This window comes from Physella acuta, unplaced genomic scaffold (genome assembly GCF_028476545.2).
Source record: "Physella acuta isolate Inbredline_101_S28 unplaced genomic scaffold, ASM2847654v3 ptg001687l, whole genome shotgun sequence".
NCBI lineage: Eukaryota > Metazoa > Mollusca > Gastropoda > Physidae > Physella > Physella acuta.
Genome location: NW_026733200.1, coordinates 1 through 16,074, shown reverse-complemented (window position 1 = coordinate 16,074; position 16,074 = coordinate 1). Strand labels below are relative to the sequence as shown.

The 16,074-nt window shown below is 36.9% G+C and overlaps 12 non-coding genes across 12 annotated transcripts; all 12 read left to right on the top strand.

Moving 5' to 3' along the window:
* Positions 1-955: 955 nt before the first annotated feature.
* Positions 956-1,148, top strand: LOC131929857 (U2 spliceosomal RNA). The gene has a single exon (XR_009384017.1). It is a non-coding gene; the product is annotated as a U2 spliceosomal RNA (small nuclear RNA).
* A 1,098-nt stretch (positions 1,149-2,246) lies between these two features.
* On the top strand, positions 2,247-2,439 carry LOC131929856 (U2 spliceosomal RNA). Its single transcript, XR_009384016.1, has one exon. It is a non-coding gene; the product is annotated as a U2 spliceosomal RNA (small nuclear RNA).
* Positions 2,440-3,537: 1,098 nt separating this feature from the next.
* On the top strand, positions 3,538-3,730 carry LOC131929855 (U2 spliceosomal RNA). Its single transcript, XR_009384015.1, has one exon. It is a non-coding gene; the product is annotated as a U2 spliceosomal RNA (small nuclear RNA).
* Positions 3,731-4,829: 1,099 nt separating this feature from the next.
* Positions 4,830-5,022, top strand: LOC131929854 (U2 spliceosomal RNA). The gene has a single exon (XR_009384014.1). It is a non-coding gene; the product is annotated as a U2 spliceosomal RNA (small nuclear RNA).
* A 1,099-nt stretch (positions 5,023-6,121) lies between these two features.
* LOC131929853 (U2 spliceosomal RNA) lies at positions 6,122-6,314 on the top strand. The gene has a single exon (XR_009384013.1). It is a non-coding gene; the product is annotated as a U2 spliceosomal RNA (small nuclear RNA).
* Positions 6,315-7,413: 1,099 nt separating this feature from the next.
* Positions 7,414-7,606, top strand: LOC131929852 (U2 spliceosomal RNA). Its single transcript, XR_009384012.1, has one exon. It is a non-coding gene; the product is annotated as a U2 spliceosomal RNA (small nuclear RNA).
* A 1,098-nt stretch (positions 7,607-8,704) lies between these two features.
* Positions 8,705-8,897, top strand: LOC131929851 (U2 spliceosomal RNA). Its single transcript, XR_009384011.1, has one exon. It is a non-coding gene; the product is annotated as a U2 spliceosomal RNA (small nuclear RNA).
* A 1,099-nt stretch (positions 8,898-9,996) lies between these two features.
* Positions 9,997-10,189, top strand: LOC131929876 (U2 spliceosomal RNA). Its single transcript, XR_009384035.1, has one exon. It is a non-coding gene; the product is annotated as a U2 spliceosomal RNA (small nuclear RNA).
* A 1,099-nt stretch (positions 10,190-11,288) lies between these two features.
* Positions 11,289-11,481, top strand: LOC131929875 (U2 spliceosomal RNA). Its single transcript, XR_009384034.1, has one exon. It is a non-coding gene; the product is annotated as a U2 spliceosomal RNA (small nuclear RNA).
* Positions 11,482-12,579: 1,098 nt separating this feature from the next.
* LOC131929873 (U2 spliceosomal RNA) lies at positions 12,580-12,772 on the top strand. Its single transcript, XR_009384032.1, has one exon. It is a non-coding gene; the product is annotated as a U2 spliceosomal RNA (small nuclear RNA).
* A 1,098-nt stretch (positions 12,773-13,870) lies between these two features.
* On the top strand, positions 13,871-14,063 carry LOC131929861 (U2 spliceosomal RNA). Its single transcript, XR_009384021.1, has one exon. It is a non-coding gene; the product is annotated as a U2 spliceosomal RNA (small nuclear RNA).
* A 1,104-nt stretch (positions 14,064-15,167) lies between these two features.
* Positions 15,168-15,360, top strand: LOC131929850 (U2 spliceosomal RNA). The gene has a single exon (XR_009384010.1). It is a non-coding gene; the product is annotated as a U2 spliceosomal RNA (small nuclear RNA).
* Positions 15,361-16,074: the final 714 nt, after the last annotated feature.

Sequence of the window (16,074 nt, the reverse complement as noted above, 5' to 3'; positions counted from 1 at the left end):
TTGACGGTTCTCAAACGAACGGCAGCCGGTATAAAAACAGATATTTTTTTGTTATATTTAAAATTTCTCTCCGCTCCTCTCCTTCGTTGTTTACTAATCTAAATTATGTTTTAAAAATCATTTGTCATGGCCAGTATGTGTCAAAATATCACACTTCTGTCCACACAGGACCAGTATTAATTTCACTTTAATATAAAGAAAATAGAAATTTAAATGTAAATTTTTAAAAGTTATTTCAATTTAAAAAAACAAAAATTCATTTTTATTTTTAAACTGACGTACATTGTTACGTACATTGTTTAATGTATTCTTTCCTTCAACGATTTGCATATATCTTGATCCTAATTGATTTCAAAATGTTAAATGAAACATTACAATCAGCAGAATATTAATAACAATGATCCGTTTAAGAAAAAAAAATATAAATAAAAAAAAAAAAAAAAAAAAATCTAAATTTACAAATTTAAATTTTGTGGTTTTGTTCCGCATCTTTTCTCCTGCCGACCTCACGTCACCTTTTTGTATTCTTTTTCTTTCTCAGTCTCTTCCTATACCTTTTTAACGTTGGCTTGTTCCACAGCGCTAGTCGCCTTGCGCCGCCCGCCAAAGACGTAAAACAACAGGGCGTTGATCGATTCGATATACATCAAGGCGGCGCGGGCGTCAAGGGAAGCCACTATTACGACGTTAAGGTAAGGCGCTATATTTTTTTCCTTGTTTGAGTTTTAGAAATTCATAATGTTACTTGTTTCATTGATTTCGTTAACATTCGCCTTTCCGCTTTGGCAGATTGTAAAACGCCCACCGCCTAACGGCCGTACGTCGCATGGGCGGCGATTTCTGCAATAAGGAATATTTTCGGTGTGCGGAATCGGATGAATATTTACGGAATCATTTCAGAGGAGCGGATAGGAAATTTTCCGGAATATGAGGCGTCGGTAGTCCAGTGACCGTTATCGCTTCTCGGCCTTTTGGCTAAGATCAAAGTGTAGTATCTGTTCTTATCAGCTTAATATCTGATACGTGGCTCATTGAGTCACTACGATATTAAACTGATTTTTGGTACTCGGCGGGATGCCCGGGGCTTGCTCCGCTCTCGCCACGGGTCGGCCCGGTATTGCAGTTCTTCCGGGAATGGCCCATTCAATTTCAATAATGTACGATTGGTCTCTCTCTCTCAATAAAAACAGCTCACTGCTGGTCAGTCAGAGTGATATGGTATTTATTCTATACCAGTCACTGTTTGCTTAAAATGTTAATCGTTTGAGCTGACCAGCACATTTTTTCTTTATTTGACGGTTCTCAAACGAACGGCAGCCGGTATAAAAACAGATATTTTTTTTTATATTTAAAATTTCTCTCCGCTCCTCTCCTTCGTTGTTTACTAATCTAAATTATGTTTTAAAAATCATTTGTCATGGCCAGTATGTGTCAAAATATCACACTTCTGTCCACACAGGACCAGTATTAATTTCACTTTAATATAAAGAAAATAGAAATTTAAATGTAAATTTTTAAAAGTTATTTCAATTTAAAAAAACAAAAATTCATTTTTATTTTTAAACTGACGTACATTGTTACGTACATTGTTTAATGTATTCTTTCCTTCAACGATTTGCATATATCTTGATCCTAATTGATTTCAAAATGTTAAATGAAACATTACAATCAGCAGAATATTAATAACAATGATCCGTTTAAGAAAAAAAAATATAAATAAAAAAAAAAAAAAAAAAAAATCTAAATTTACAAATTTAAATTTTGTGGTTTTGTTCCGCATCTTTTCTCCTGCCGACCTCACGTCACCTTTTTGTATTCTTTTTCTTTCTCAGTCTCTTCCTATACCTTTTTAACGTTGGCTTGTTCCACAGCGCTAGTCGCCTTGCGCCGCCCGCCAAAGACGTAAAACAACAGGGCGTTGATCGATTCGATATACATCAAGGCGGCGCGGGCGTCAAGGGAAGCCACTATTACGACGTTAAGGTAAGGCGCTATATTTTTTTCCTTGTTTGAGTTTTAGAAATTCATAATGTTACTTGTTTCATTGATTTCGTTAACATTCGCCTTTCCGCTTTGGCAGATTGTAAAACGCCCACCGCCTAACGGCCGTACGTCGCATGGGCGGCGATTTCTGCAATAAGGAATATTTTCGGTGTGCGGAATCGGATGAATATTTACGGAATCATTTCAGAGGAGCGGATAGGAAATTTTCCGGAATATGAGGCGTCGGTAGTCCAGTGACCGTTATCGCTTCTCGGCCTTTTGGCTAAGATCAAAGTGTAGTATCTGTTCTTATCAGCTTAATATCTGATACGTGGCTCATTGAGTCACTACGATATTAAACTGATTTTTGGTACTCGGCGGGATGCCCGGGGCTTGCTCCGCTCTCGCCACGGGTCGGCCCGGTATTGCAGTTCTTCCGGGAATGGCCCATTCAATTTCAATAATGTACGATTGGTCTCTCTCTCTCAATAAAAACAGCTCACTGCTGGTCAGTCAGAGTGATATGGTATTTATTCTATACCAGTCACTGTTTGCTTAAAATGTTAATCGTTTGAGCTGACCAGCACATTTTTTCTTTATTTGACGGTTCTCAAACGAACGGCAGCCGGTATAAAAACAGATATTTTTTTTTATATTTAAAATTTCTCTCCGCTCCTCTCCTTCGTTGTTTACTAATCTAAATTATGTTTTAAAAATCATTTGTCATGGCCAGTATGTGTCAAAATATCACACTTCTGTCCACACAGGACCAGTATTAATTTCACTTTAATATAAAGAAAATAGAAATTTAAATGTAAATTTTTAAAAGTTATTTCAATTTAAAAAAACAAAAATTCATTTTTATTTTTAAACTGACGTACATTGTTACGTACATTGTTTAATGTATTCTTTCCTTCAACGATTTGCATATATCTTGATCCTAATTGATTTCAAAATGTTAAATGAAACATTACAATCAGCAGAATATTAATAACAATGATCCGTTTAAGAAAAAAAAATATAAATAAAAAAAAAAAAAAAAAAAAATCTAAATTTACAAATTTAAATTTTGTGGTTTTGTTCCGCATCTTTTCTCCTGCCGACCTCACGTCACCTTTTTGTATTCTTTTTCTTTCTCAGTCTCTTCCTATACCTTTTTAACGTTGGCTTGTTCCACAGCGCTAGTCGCCTTGCGCCGCCCGCCAAAGACGTAAAACAACAGGGCGTTGATCGATTCGATATACATCAAGGCGGCGCGGGCGTCAAGGGAAGCCACTATTACGACGTTAAGGTAAGGCGCTATATTTTTTTCCTTGTTTGAGTTTTAGAAATTCATAATGTTACTTGTTTCATTGATTTCGTTAACATTCGCCTTTCCGCTTTGGCAGATTGTAAAACGCCCACCGCCTAACGGCCGTACGTCGCATGGGCGGCGATTTCTGCAATAAGGAATATTTTCGGTGTGCGGAATCGGATGAATATTTACGGAATCATTTCAGAGGAGCGGATAGGAAATTTTCCGGAATATGAGGCGTCGGTAGTCCAGTGACCGTTATCGCTTCTCGGCCTTTTGGCTAAGATCAAAGTGTAGTATCTGTTCTTATCAGCTTAATATCTGATACGTGGCTCATTGAGTCACTACGATATTAAACTGATTTTTGGTACTCGGCGGGATGCCCGGGGCTTGCTCCGCTCTCGCCACGGGTCGGCCCGGTATTGCAGTTCTTCCGGGAATGGCCCATTCAATTTCAATAATGTACGATTGGTCTCTCTCTCTCAATAAAAACAGCTCACTGCTGGTCAGTCAGAGTGATATGGTATTTATTCTATACCAGTCACTGTTTGCTTAAAATGTTAATCGTTTGAGCTGACCAGCACATTTTTTCTTTATTTGACGGTTCTCAAACGAACGGCAGCCGGTATAAAAACAGATATTTTTTTTTATATTTAAAATTTCTCTCCGCTCCTCTCCTTCGTTGTTTACTAATCTAAATTATGTTTTAAAAATCATTTGTCATGGCCAGTATGTGTCAAAATATCACACTTCTGTCCACACAGGACCAGTATTAATTTCACTTTAATATAAAGAAAATAGAAATTTAAATGTAAATTTTTAAAAGTTATTTCAATTTAAAAAAACAAAAATTCATTTTTATTTTTAAACTGACGTACATTGTTACGTACATTGTTTAATGTATTCTTTCCTTCAACGATTTGCATATATCTTGATCCTAATTGATTTCAAAATGTTAAATGAAACATTACAATCAGCAGAATATTAATAACAATGATCCGTTTAAGAAAAAAAAATATAAATAAAAAAAAAAAAAAAAAAAAAATCTAAATTTACAAATTTAAATTTTGTGGTTTTGTTCCGCATCTTTTCTCCTGCCGACCTCACGTCACCTTTTTGTATTCTTTTTCTTTCTCAGTCTCTTCCTATACCTTTTTAACGTTGGCTTGTTCCACAGCGCTAGTCGCCTTGCGCCGCCCGCCAAAGACGTAAAACAACAGGGCGTTGATCGATTCGATATACATCAAGGCGGCGCGGGCGTCAAGGGAAGCCACTATTACGACGTTAAGGTAAGGCGCTATATTTTTTTCCTTGTTTGAGTTTTAGAAATTCATAATGTTACTTGTTTCATTGATTTCGTTAACATTCGCCTTTCCGCTTTGGCAGATTGTAAAACGCCCACCGCCTAACGGCCGTACGTCGCATGGGCGGCGATTTCTGCAATAAGGAATATTTTCGGTGTGCGGAATCGGATGAATATTTACGGAATCATTTCAGAGGAGCGGATAGGAAATTTTCCGGAATATGAGGCGTCGGTAGTCCAGTGACCGTTATCGCTTCTCGGCCTTTTGGCTAAGATCAAAGTGTAGTATCTGTTCTTATCAGCTTAATATCTGATACGTGGCTCATTGAGTCACTACGATATTAAACTGATTTTTGGTACTCGGCGGGATGCCCGGGGCTTGCTCCGCTCTCGCCACGGGTCGGCCCGGTATTGCAGTTCTTCCGGGAATGGCCCATTCAATTTCAATAATGTACGATTGGTCTCTCTCTCTCAATAAAAACAGCTCACTGCTGGTCAGTCAGAGTGATATGGTATTTATTCTATACCAGTCACTGTTTGCTTAAAATGTTAATCGTTTGAGCTGACCAGCACATTTTTTCTTTATTTGACGGTTCTCAAACGAACGGCAGCCGGTATAAAAACAGATATTTTTTTTTATATTTAAAATTTCTCTCCGCTCCTCTCCTTCGTTGTTTACTAATCTAAATTATGTTTTAAAAATCATTTGTCATGGCCAGTATGTGTCAAAATATCACACTTCTGTCCACACAGGACCAGTATTAATTTCACTTTAATATAAAGAAAATAGAAATTTAAATGTAAATTTTTAAAAGTTATTTCAATTTAAAAAAACAAAAATTCATTTTTATTTTTAAACTGACGTACATTGTTACGTACATTGTTTAATGTATTCTTTCCTTCAACGATTTGCATATATCTTGATCCTAATTGATTTCAAAATGTTAAATGAAACATTACAATCAGCAGAATATTAATAACAATGATCCGTTTAAGAAAAAAAAATATAAATAAAAAAAAAAAAAAAAAAAAAATCTAAATTTACAAATTTAAATTTTGTGGTTTTGTTCCGCATCTTTTCTCCTGCCGACCTCACGTCACCTTTTTGTATTCTTTTTCTTTCTCAGTCTCTTCCTATACCTTTTTAACGTTGGCTTGTTCCACAGCGCTAGTCGCCTTGCGCCGCCCGCCAAAGACGTAAAACAACAGGGCGTTGATCGATTCGATATACATCAAGGCGGCGCGGGCGTCAAGGGAAGCCACTATTACGACGTTAAGGTAAGGCGCTATATTTTTTTCCTTGTTTGAGTTTTAGAAATTCATAATGTTACTTGTTTCATTGATTTCGTTAACATTCGCCTTTCCGCTTTGGCAGATTGTAAAACGCCCACCGCCTAACGGCCGTACGTCGCATGGGCGGCGATTTCTGCAATAAGGAATATTTTCGGTGTGCGGAATCGGATGAATATTTACGGAATCATTTCAGAGGAGCGGATAGGAAATTTTCCGGAATATGAGGCGTCGGTAGTCCAGTGACCGTTATCGCTTCTCGGCCTTTTGGCTAAGATCAAAGTGTAGTATCTGTTCTTATCAGCTTAATATCTGATACGTGGCTCATTGAGTCACTACGATATTAAACTGATTTTTGGTACTCGGCGGGATGCCCGGGGCTTGCTCCGCTCTCGCCACGGGTCGGCCCGGTATTGCAGTTCTTCCGGGAATGGCCCATTCAATTTCAATAATGTACGATTGGTCTCTCTCTCTCAATAAAAACAGCTCACTGCTGGTCAGTCAGAGTGATATGGTATTTATTCTATACCAGTCACTGTTTGCTTAAAATGTTAATCGTTTGAGCTGACCAGCACATTTTTTCTTTATTTGACGGTTCTCAAACGAACGGCAGCCGGTATAAAAACAGATATTTTTTTTTATATTTAAAATTTCTCTCCGCTCCTCTCCTTCGTTGTTTACTAATCTAAATTATGTTTTAAAAATCATTTGTCATGGCCAGTATGTGTCAAAATATCACACTTCTGTCCACACAGGACCAGTATTAATTTCACTTTAATATAAAGAAAATAGAAATTTAAATGTAAATTTTTAAAAGTTATTTCAATTTAAAAAAACAAAAATTCATTTTTATTTTTAAACTGACGTACATTGTTACGTACATTGTTTAATGTATTCTTTCCTTCAACGATTTGCATATATCTTGATCCTAATTGATTTCAAAATGTTAAATGAAACATTACAATCAGCAGAATATTAATAACAATGATCCGTTTAAGAAAAAAAAATATAAATAAAAAAAAAAAAAAAAAAAAAATCTAAATTTACAAATTTAAATTTTGTGGTTTTGTTCCGCATCTTTTCTCCTGCCGACCTCACGTCACCTTTTTGTATTCTTTTTCTTTCTCAGTCTCTTCCTATACCTTTTTAACGTTGGCTTGTTCCACAGCGCTAGTCGCCTTGCGCCGCCCGCCAAAGACGTAAAACAACAGGGCGTTGATCGATTCGATATACATCAAGGCGGCGCGGGCGTCAAGGGAAGCCACTATTACGACGTTAAGGTAAGGCGCTATATTTTTTTCCTTGTTTGAGTTTTAGAAATTCATAATGTTACTTGTTTCATTGATTTCGTTAACATTCGCCTTTCCGCTTTGGCAGATTGTAAAACGCCCACCGCCTAACGGCCGTACGTCGCATGGGCGGCGATTTCTGCAATAAGGAATATTTTCGGTGTGCGGAATCGGATGAATATTTACGGAATCATTTCAGAGGAGCGGATAGGAAATTTTCCGGAATATGAGGCGTCGGTAGTCCAGTGACCGTTATCGCTTCTCGGCCTTTTGGCTAAGATCAAAGTGTAGTATCTGTTCTTATCAGCTTAATATCTGATACGTGGCTCATTGAGTCACTACGATATTAAACTGATTTTTGGTACTCGGCGGGATGCCCGGGGCTTGCTCCGCTCTCGCCACGGGTCGGCCCGGTATTGCAGTTCTTCCGGGAATGGCCCATTCAATTTCAATAATGTACGATTGGTCTCTCTCTCTCAATAAAAACAGCTCACTGCTGGTCAGTCAGAGTGATATGGTATTTATTCTATACCAGTCACTGTTTGCTTAAAATGTTAATCGTTTGAGCTGACCAGCACATTTTTTCTTTATTTGACGGTTCTCAAACGAACGGCAGCCGGTATAAAAACAGATATTTTTTTTTATATTTAAAATTTCTCTCCGCTCCTCTCCTTCGTTGTTTACTAATCTAAATTATGTTTTAAAAATCATTTGTCATGGCCAGTATGTGTCAAAATATCACACTTCTGTCCACACAGGACCAGTATTAATTTCACTTTAATATAAAGAAAATAGAAATTTAAATGTAAATTTTTAAAAGTTATTTCAATTTAAAAAAACAAAAATTCATTTTTATTTTTAAACTGACGTACATTGTTACGTACATTGTTTAATGTATTCTTTCCTTCAACGATTTGCATATATCTTGATCCTAATTGATTTCAAAATGTTAAATGAAACATTACAATCAGCAGAATATTAATAACAATGATCCGTTTAAGAAAAAAAAATATAAATAAAAAAAAAAAAAAAAAAAAATCTAAATTTACAAATTTAAATTTTGTGGTTTTGTTCCGCATCTTTTCTCCTGCCGACCTCACGTCACCTTTTTGTATTCTTTTTCTTTCTCAGTCTCTTCCTATACCTTTTTAACGTTGGCTTGTTCCACAGCGCTAGTCGCCTTGCGCCGCCCGCCAAAGACGTAAAACAACAGGGCGTTGATCGATTCGATATACATCAAGGCGGCGCGGGCGTCAAGGGAAGCCACTATTACGACGTTAAGGTAAGGCGCTATATTTTTTTCCTTGTTTGAGTTTTAGAAATTCATAATGTTACTTGTTTCATTGATTTCGTTAACATTCGCCTTTCCGCTTTGGCAGATTGTAAAACGCCCACCGCCTAACGGCCGTACGTCGCATGGGCGGCGATTTCTGCAATAAGGAATATTTTCGGTGTGCGGAATCGGATGAATATTTACGGAATCATTTCAGAGGAGCGGATAGGAAATTTTCCGGAATATGAGGCGTCGGTAGTCCAGTGACCGTTATCGCTTCTCGGCCTTTTGGCTAAGATCAAAGTGTAGTATCTGTTCTTATCAGCTTAATATCTGATACGTGGCTCATTGAGTCACTACGATATTAAACTGATTTTTGGTACTCGGCGGGATGCCCGGGGCTTGCTCCGCTCTCGCCACGGGTCGGCCCGGTATTGCAGTTCTTCCGGGAATGGCCCATTCAATTTCAATAATGTACGATTGGTCTCTCTCTCTCAATAAAAACAGCTCACTGCTGGTCAGTCAGAGTGATATGGTATTTATTCTATACCAGTCACTGTTTGCTTAAAATGTTAATCGTTTGAGCTGACCAGCACATTTTTTCTTTATTTGACGGTTCTCAAACGAACGGCAGCCGGTATAAAAACAGATATTTTTTTTTATATTTAAAATTTCTCTCCGCTCCTCTCCTTCGTTGTTTACTAATCTAAATTATGTTTTAAAAATCATTTGTCATGGCCAGTATGTGTCAAAATATCACACTTCTGTCCACACAGGACCAGTATTAATTTCACTTTAATATAAAGAAAATAGAAATTTAAATGTAAATTTTTAAAAGTTATTTCAATTTAAAAAAACAAAAATTCATTTTTATTTTTAAACTGACGTACATTGTTACGTACATTGTTTAATGTATTCTTTCCTTCAACGATTTGCATATATCTTGATCCTAATTGATTTCAAAATGTTAAATGAAACATTACAATCAGCAGAATATTAATAACAATGATCCGTTTAAGAAAAAAAAATATAAATAAAAAAAAAAAAAAAAAAAAAATCTAAATTTACAAATTTAAATTTTGTGGTTTTGTTCCGCATCTTTTCTCCTGCCGACCTCACGTCACCTTTTTGTATTCTTTTTCTTTCTCAGTCTCTTCCTATACCTTTTTAACGTTGGCTTGTTCCACAGCGCTAGTCGCCTTGCGCCGCCCGCCAAAGACGTAAAACAACAGGGCGTTGATCGATTCGATATACATCAAGGCGGCGCGGGCGTCAAGGGAAGCCACTATTACGACGTTAAGGTAAGGCGCTATATTTTTTTCCTTGTTTGAGTTTTAGAAATTCATAATGTTACTTGTTTCATTGATTTCGTTAACATTCGCCTTTCCGCTTTGGCAGATTGTAAAACGCCCACCGCCTAACGGCCGTACGTCGCATGGGCGGCGATTTCTGCAATAAGGAATATTTTCGGTGTGCGGAATCGGATGAATATTTACGGAATCATTTCAGAGGAGCGGATAGGAAATTTTCCGGAATATGAGGCGTCGGTAGTCCAGTGACCGTTATCGCTTCTCGGCCTTTTGGCTAAGATCAAAGTGTAGTATCTGTTCTTATCAGCTTAATATCTGATACGTGGCTCATTGAGTCACTACGATATTAAACTGATTTTTGGTACTCGGCGGGATGCCCGGGGCTTGCTCCGCTCTCGCCACGGGTCGGCCCGGTATTGCAGTTCTTCCGGGAATGGCCCATTCAATTTCAATAATGTACGATTGGTCTCTCTCTCTCAATAAAAACAGCTCACTGCTGGTCAGTCAGAGTGATATGGTATTTATTCTATACCAGTCACTGTTTGCTTAAAATGTTAATCGTTTGAGCTGACCAGCACATTTTTTCTTTATTTGACGGTTCTCAAACGAACGGCAGCCGGTATAAAAACAGATATTTTTTTTTATATTTAAAATTTCTCTCCGCTCCTCTCCTTCGTTGTTTACTAATCTAAATTATGTTTTAAAAATCATTTGTCATGGCCAGTATGTGTCAAAATATCACACTTCTGTCCACACAGGACCAGTATTAATTTCACTTTAATATAAAGAAAATAGAAATTTAAATGTAAATTTTTAAAAGTTATTTCAATTTAAAAAAACAAAAATTCATTTTTATTTTTAAACTGACGTACATTGTTACGTACATTGTTTAATGTATTCTTTCCTTCAACGATTTGCATATATCTTGATCCTAATTGATTTCAAAATGTTAAATGAAACATTACAATCAGCAGAATATTAATAACAATGATCCGTTTAAGAAAAAAAAATATAAATAAAAAAAAAAAAAAAAAAAAAATCTAAATTTACAAATTTAAATTTTGTGGTTTTGTTCCGCATCTTTTCTCCTGCCGACCTCACGTCACCTTTTTGTATTCTTTTTCTTTCTCAGTCTCTTCCTATACCTTTTTAACGTTGGCTTGTTCCACAGCGCTAGTCGCCTTGCGCCGCCCGCCAAAGACGTAAAACAACAGGGCGTTGATCGATTCGATATACATCAAGGCGGCGCGGGCGTCAAGGGAAGCCACTATTACGACGTTAAGGTAAGGCGCTATATTTTTTTCCTTGTTTGAGTTTTAGAAATTCATAATGTTACTTGTTTCATTGATTTCGTTAACATTCGCCTTTCCGCTTTGGCAGATTGTAAAACGCCCACCGCCTAACGGCCGTACGTCGCATGGGCGGCGATTTCTGCAATAAGGAATATTTTCGGTGTGCGGAATCGGATGAATATTTACGGAATCATTTCAGAGGAGCGGATAGGAAATTTTCCGGAATATGAGGCGTCGGTAGTCCAGTGACCGTTATCGCTTCTCGGCCTTTTGGCTAAGATCAAAGTGTAGTATCTGTTCTTATCAGCTTAATATCTGATACGTGGCTCATTGAGTCACTACGATATTAAACTGATTTTTGGTACTCGGCGGGATGCCCGGGGCTTGCTCCGCTCTCGCCACGGGTCGGCCCGGTATTGCAGTTCTTCCGGGAATGGCCCATTCAATTTCAATAATGTACGATTGGTCTCTCTCTCTCAATAAAAACAGCTCACTGCTGGTCAGTCAGAGTGATATGGTATTTATTCTATACCAGTCACTGTTTGCTTAAAATGTTAATCGTTTGAGCTGACCAGCACATTTTTTCTTTATTTGACGGTTCTCAAACGAACGGCAGCCGGTATAAAAACAGATATTTTTTTTTATATTTAAAATTTCTCTCCGCTCCTCTCCTTCGTTGTTTACTAATCTAAATTATGTTTTAAAAATCATTTGTCATGGCCAGTATGTGTCAAAATATCACACTTCTGTCCACACAGGACCAGTATTAATTTCACTTTAATATAAAGAAAATAGAAATTTAAATGTAAATTTTTAAAAGTTATTTCAATTTAAAAAAACAAAAATTCATTTTTATTTTTAAACTGACGTACATTGTTACGTACATTGTTTAATGTATTCTTTCCTTCAACGATTTGCATATATCTTGATCCTAATTGATTTCAAAATGTTAAATGAAACATTACAATCAGCAGAATATTAATAACAATGATCCGTTTAAGAAAAAAAAATATAAATAAAAAAAAAAAAAAAAAAAAATCTAAATTTACAAATTTAAATTTTGTGGTTTTGTTCCGCATCTTTTCTCCTGCCGACCTCACGTCACCTTTTTGTATTCTTTTTCTTTCTCAGTCTCTTCCTATACCTTTTTAACGTTGGCTTGTTCCACAGCGCTAGTCGCCTTGCGCCGCCCGCCAAAGACGTAAAACAACAGGGCGTTGATCGATTCGATATACATCAAGGCGGCGCGGGCGTCAAGGGAAGCCACTATTACGACGTTAAGGTAAGGCGCTATATTTTTTTCCTTGTTTGAGTTTTAGAAATTCATAATGTTACTTGTTTCATTGATTTCGTTAACATTCGCCTTTCCGCTTTGGCAGATTGTAAAACGCCCACCGCCTAACGGCCGTACGTCGCATGGGCGGCGATTTCTGCAATAAGGAATATTTTCGGTGTGCGGAATCGGATGAATATTTACGGAATCATTTCAGAGGAGCGGATAGGAAATTTTCCGGAATATGAGGCGTCGGTAGTCCAGTGACCGTTATCGCTTCTCGGCCTTTTGGCTAAGATCAAAGTGTAGTATCTGTTCTTATCAGCTTAATATCTGATACGTGGCTCATTGAGTCACTACGATATTAAACTGATTTTTGGTACTCGGCGGGATGCCCGGGGCTTGCTCCGCTCTCGCCACGGGTCGGCCCGGTATTGCAGTTCTTCCGGGAATGGCCCATTCAATTTCAATAATGTACGATTGGTCTCTCTCTCTCAATAAAAACAGCTCACTGCTGGTCAGTCAGAGTGATATGGTATTTATTCTATACCAGTCACTGTTTGCTTAAAATGTTAATCGTTTGAGCTGACCAGCACATTTTTTCTTTATTTGACGGTTCTCAAACGAACGGCAGCCGGTATAAAAACAGATATTTTTTTTTATATTTAAAATTTCTCTCCGCTCCTCTCCTTCGTTGTTTACTAATCTAAATTATGTTTTAAAAATCATTTGTCATGGCCAGTATGTGTCAAAATATCACACTTCTGTCCACACAGGACCAGTATTAATTTCACTTTAATATAAAGAAAATAGAAATTTAAATGTAAATTTTTAAAAGTTATTTCAATTTAAAAAAACAAAAATTCATTTTTATTTTTAAACTGACGTACATTGTTACGTACATTGTTTAATGTATTCTTTCCTTCAACGATTTGCATATATCTTGATCCTAATTGATTTCAAAATGTTAAATGAAACATTACAATCAGCAGAATATTAATAACAATGATCCGTTTAAGAAAAAAAAATATAAATAAAAAAAAAAAAAAAAAAAAATCTAAATTTACAAATTTAAATTTTGTGGTTTTGTTCCGCATCTTTTCTCCTGCCGACCTCACGTCACCTTTTTGTATTCTTTTTCTTTCTCAGTCTCTTCCTATACCTTTTTAACGTTGGCTTGTTCCACAGCGCTAGTCGCCTTGCGCCGCCCGCCAAAGACGTAAAACAACAGGGCGTTGATCGATTCGATATACATCAAGGCGGCGCGGGCGTCAAGGGAAGCCACTATTACGACGTTAAGGTAAGGCGCTATATTTTTTTCCTTGTTTGAGTTTTAGAAATTCATAATGTTACTTGTTTCATTGATTTCGTTAACATTCGCCTTTCCGCTTTGGCAGATTGTAAAACGCCCACCGCCTAACGGCCGTACGTCGCATGGGCGGCGATTTCTGCAATAAGGAATATTTTCGGTGTGCGGAATCGGATGAATATTTACGGAATCATTTCAGAGGAGCGGATAGGAAATTTTCCGGAATATGAGGCGTCGGTAGTCCAGTGACCGTTATCGCTTCTCGGCCTTTTGGCTAAGATCAAAGTGTAGTATCTGTTCTTATCAGCTTAATATCTGATACGTGGCTCATTGAGTCACTACGATATTAAACTGATTTTTGGTACTCGGCGGGATGCCCGGGGCTTGCTCCGCTCTCGCCACGGGTCGGCCCGGTATTGCAGTTCTTCCGGGAATGGCCCATTCAATTTCAATAATGTACGATTGGTCTCTCTCTCTCAATAAAAACAGCTCACTGCTGGTCAGTCAGAGTGATATGGTATTTATTCTATACCAGTCACTGTTTGCTTAAAATGTTAATCGTTTGAGCTGACCAGCACATTTTTTCTTTATTTGACGGTTCTCAAACGAACGGCAGCCGGTATAAAAACAGATATTTTTTTTTATATTTAAAATTTCTCTCCGCTCCTCTCCTTCGTTGTTTACTAATCTAAATTATGTTTTAAAAATCATTTGTCATGGCCAGTATGTGTCAAAATATCACACTTCTGTCCACACAGGACCAGTATTAATTTCACTTTAATATAAAGAAAATAGAAATTTAAATGTAAATTTTTAAAAGTTATTTCAATTTAAAAAAACAAAAATTCATTTTTATTTTTAAACTGACGTACATTGTTACGTACATTGTTTAATGTATTCTTTCCTTCAACGATTTGCATATATCTTGATCCTAATTGATTTCAAAATGTTAAATGGAAACATTACAATCAGCAGAATATTAATAACAATGATCCGTTTAAGAAAAAAAAAATATAAATAAAAAAAAAAAAAAAAAAAAATCTAAATTTACAAATTTAAATTTTGTGGTTTTGTTCCGCATCTTTTCTCCTGCCGACCTCACGTCACCTTTTTGTATTCTTTTTTCTTTCTCAGTCTCTTCCTATACCTTTTTAACGTTGGCTTGTTCCACAGCGCTAGTCGCCTTGCGCCGCCCGCCAAAGACGTAAAACAACAGGGCGTTGATCGATTCGATATACATCAAGGCGGCGCGGGCGTCAAGGGAAGCCACTATTACGACGTTAAGGTAAGGCGGCTATATTTTTTTCCTTGTTTGAGTTTTAGAAATTCATAATGTTACTTGTTTCATTGATTTCGTTAACATTCGCCTTTCCCGCTTTGGCAGATTGTAAAACGCCCACCGCCTAACGGCCGTACGTCGCATGGGCGGCGATTTCTGCAATAAGGAATATTTTCGGTGTGCGGAATCGGATGAATATTTACGGAATCATTTCAGAGGAGCGGGATAGGAAATTTTCCGGAATATGAGGCGTCGGTAGTCCAGTGACCGTTATCGCTTCTCGGCCTTTTGGCTAAGATCAAAGTGTAGTATCTGTTCTTATCAGCTTAATATCTGATACGTGGCTCATTGAGTCACTACGATATTAAACTGATTTTTGGTACTCGGCGGGATGCCCGGGGCTTGCTCCGCTCTCGCCACGGGTCGGCCCGGTATTGCAGTTCTTCCGGGAATGGCCCATTCAATTTCAATAATGTACGATTGGTCCTCTCTCTCTCATAAAAACAGCTCACTGCTGGTCAGTCAGAGTGATATGGTATTTATTCTATACCAGTCACTGTTTGCTTAAAATGTTAATCGTTTGAGCTGACCAGCACATTTTTTCTTTATTTGACGGTTCTCAAAACGAACGGCAGCCGGTATAAAAACAGATATTTTTTTTTTATATTTAAAATTTCTCTCCGCTCCTCTCCTTCGTTGTTTACTAATCTAAATTATGTTTTAAAAATCATTTGTCATGGCCAGTATGTGTCAAAATATCACACTTCTGTCCACACAGGACCAGTATTAATTTCACTTTAATATAAAGGAAAATAGAAATTTAAATGTAAATTTTTAAAAGTTATTTCAATTTAAAAAAACAAAAATTCATTTTTATTTTTAAACTGACGTACATTGTTACGTACATTGTTTAATGTATTCTTTCCTTCAACGATTTGCATATATCTTGATCCTAATTGATTTCAAAATGTTAAATGAAACATTACAATCAGCAGAATATTAATAACAATGATCCGTTTAAGAAAAAAAAATATAAATAAAAAAAAAAAAAAAAAAAAAAATCTAAATTTACAAATTTAAATTTTGTGGTTTTGTTCCGCATCTTTTCTCCTGCCGACCTCACGTCACCTTTTTGTATTCTTTTTCTTTCTCAGTCTCTTCCTATACCTTTTTAACGTT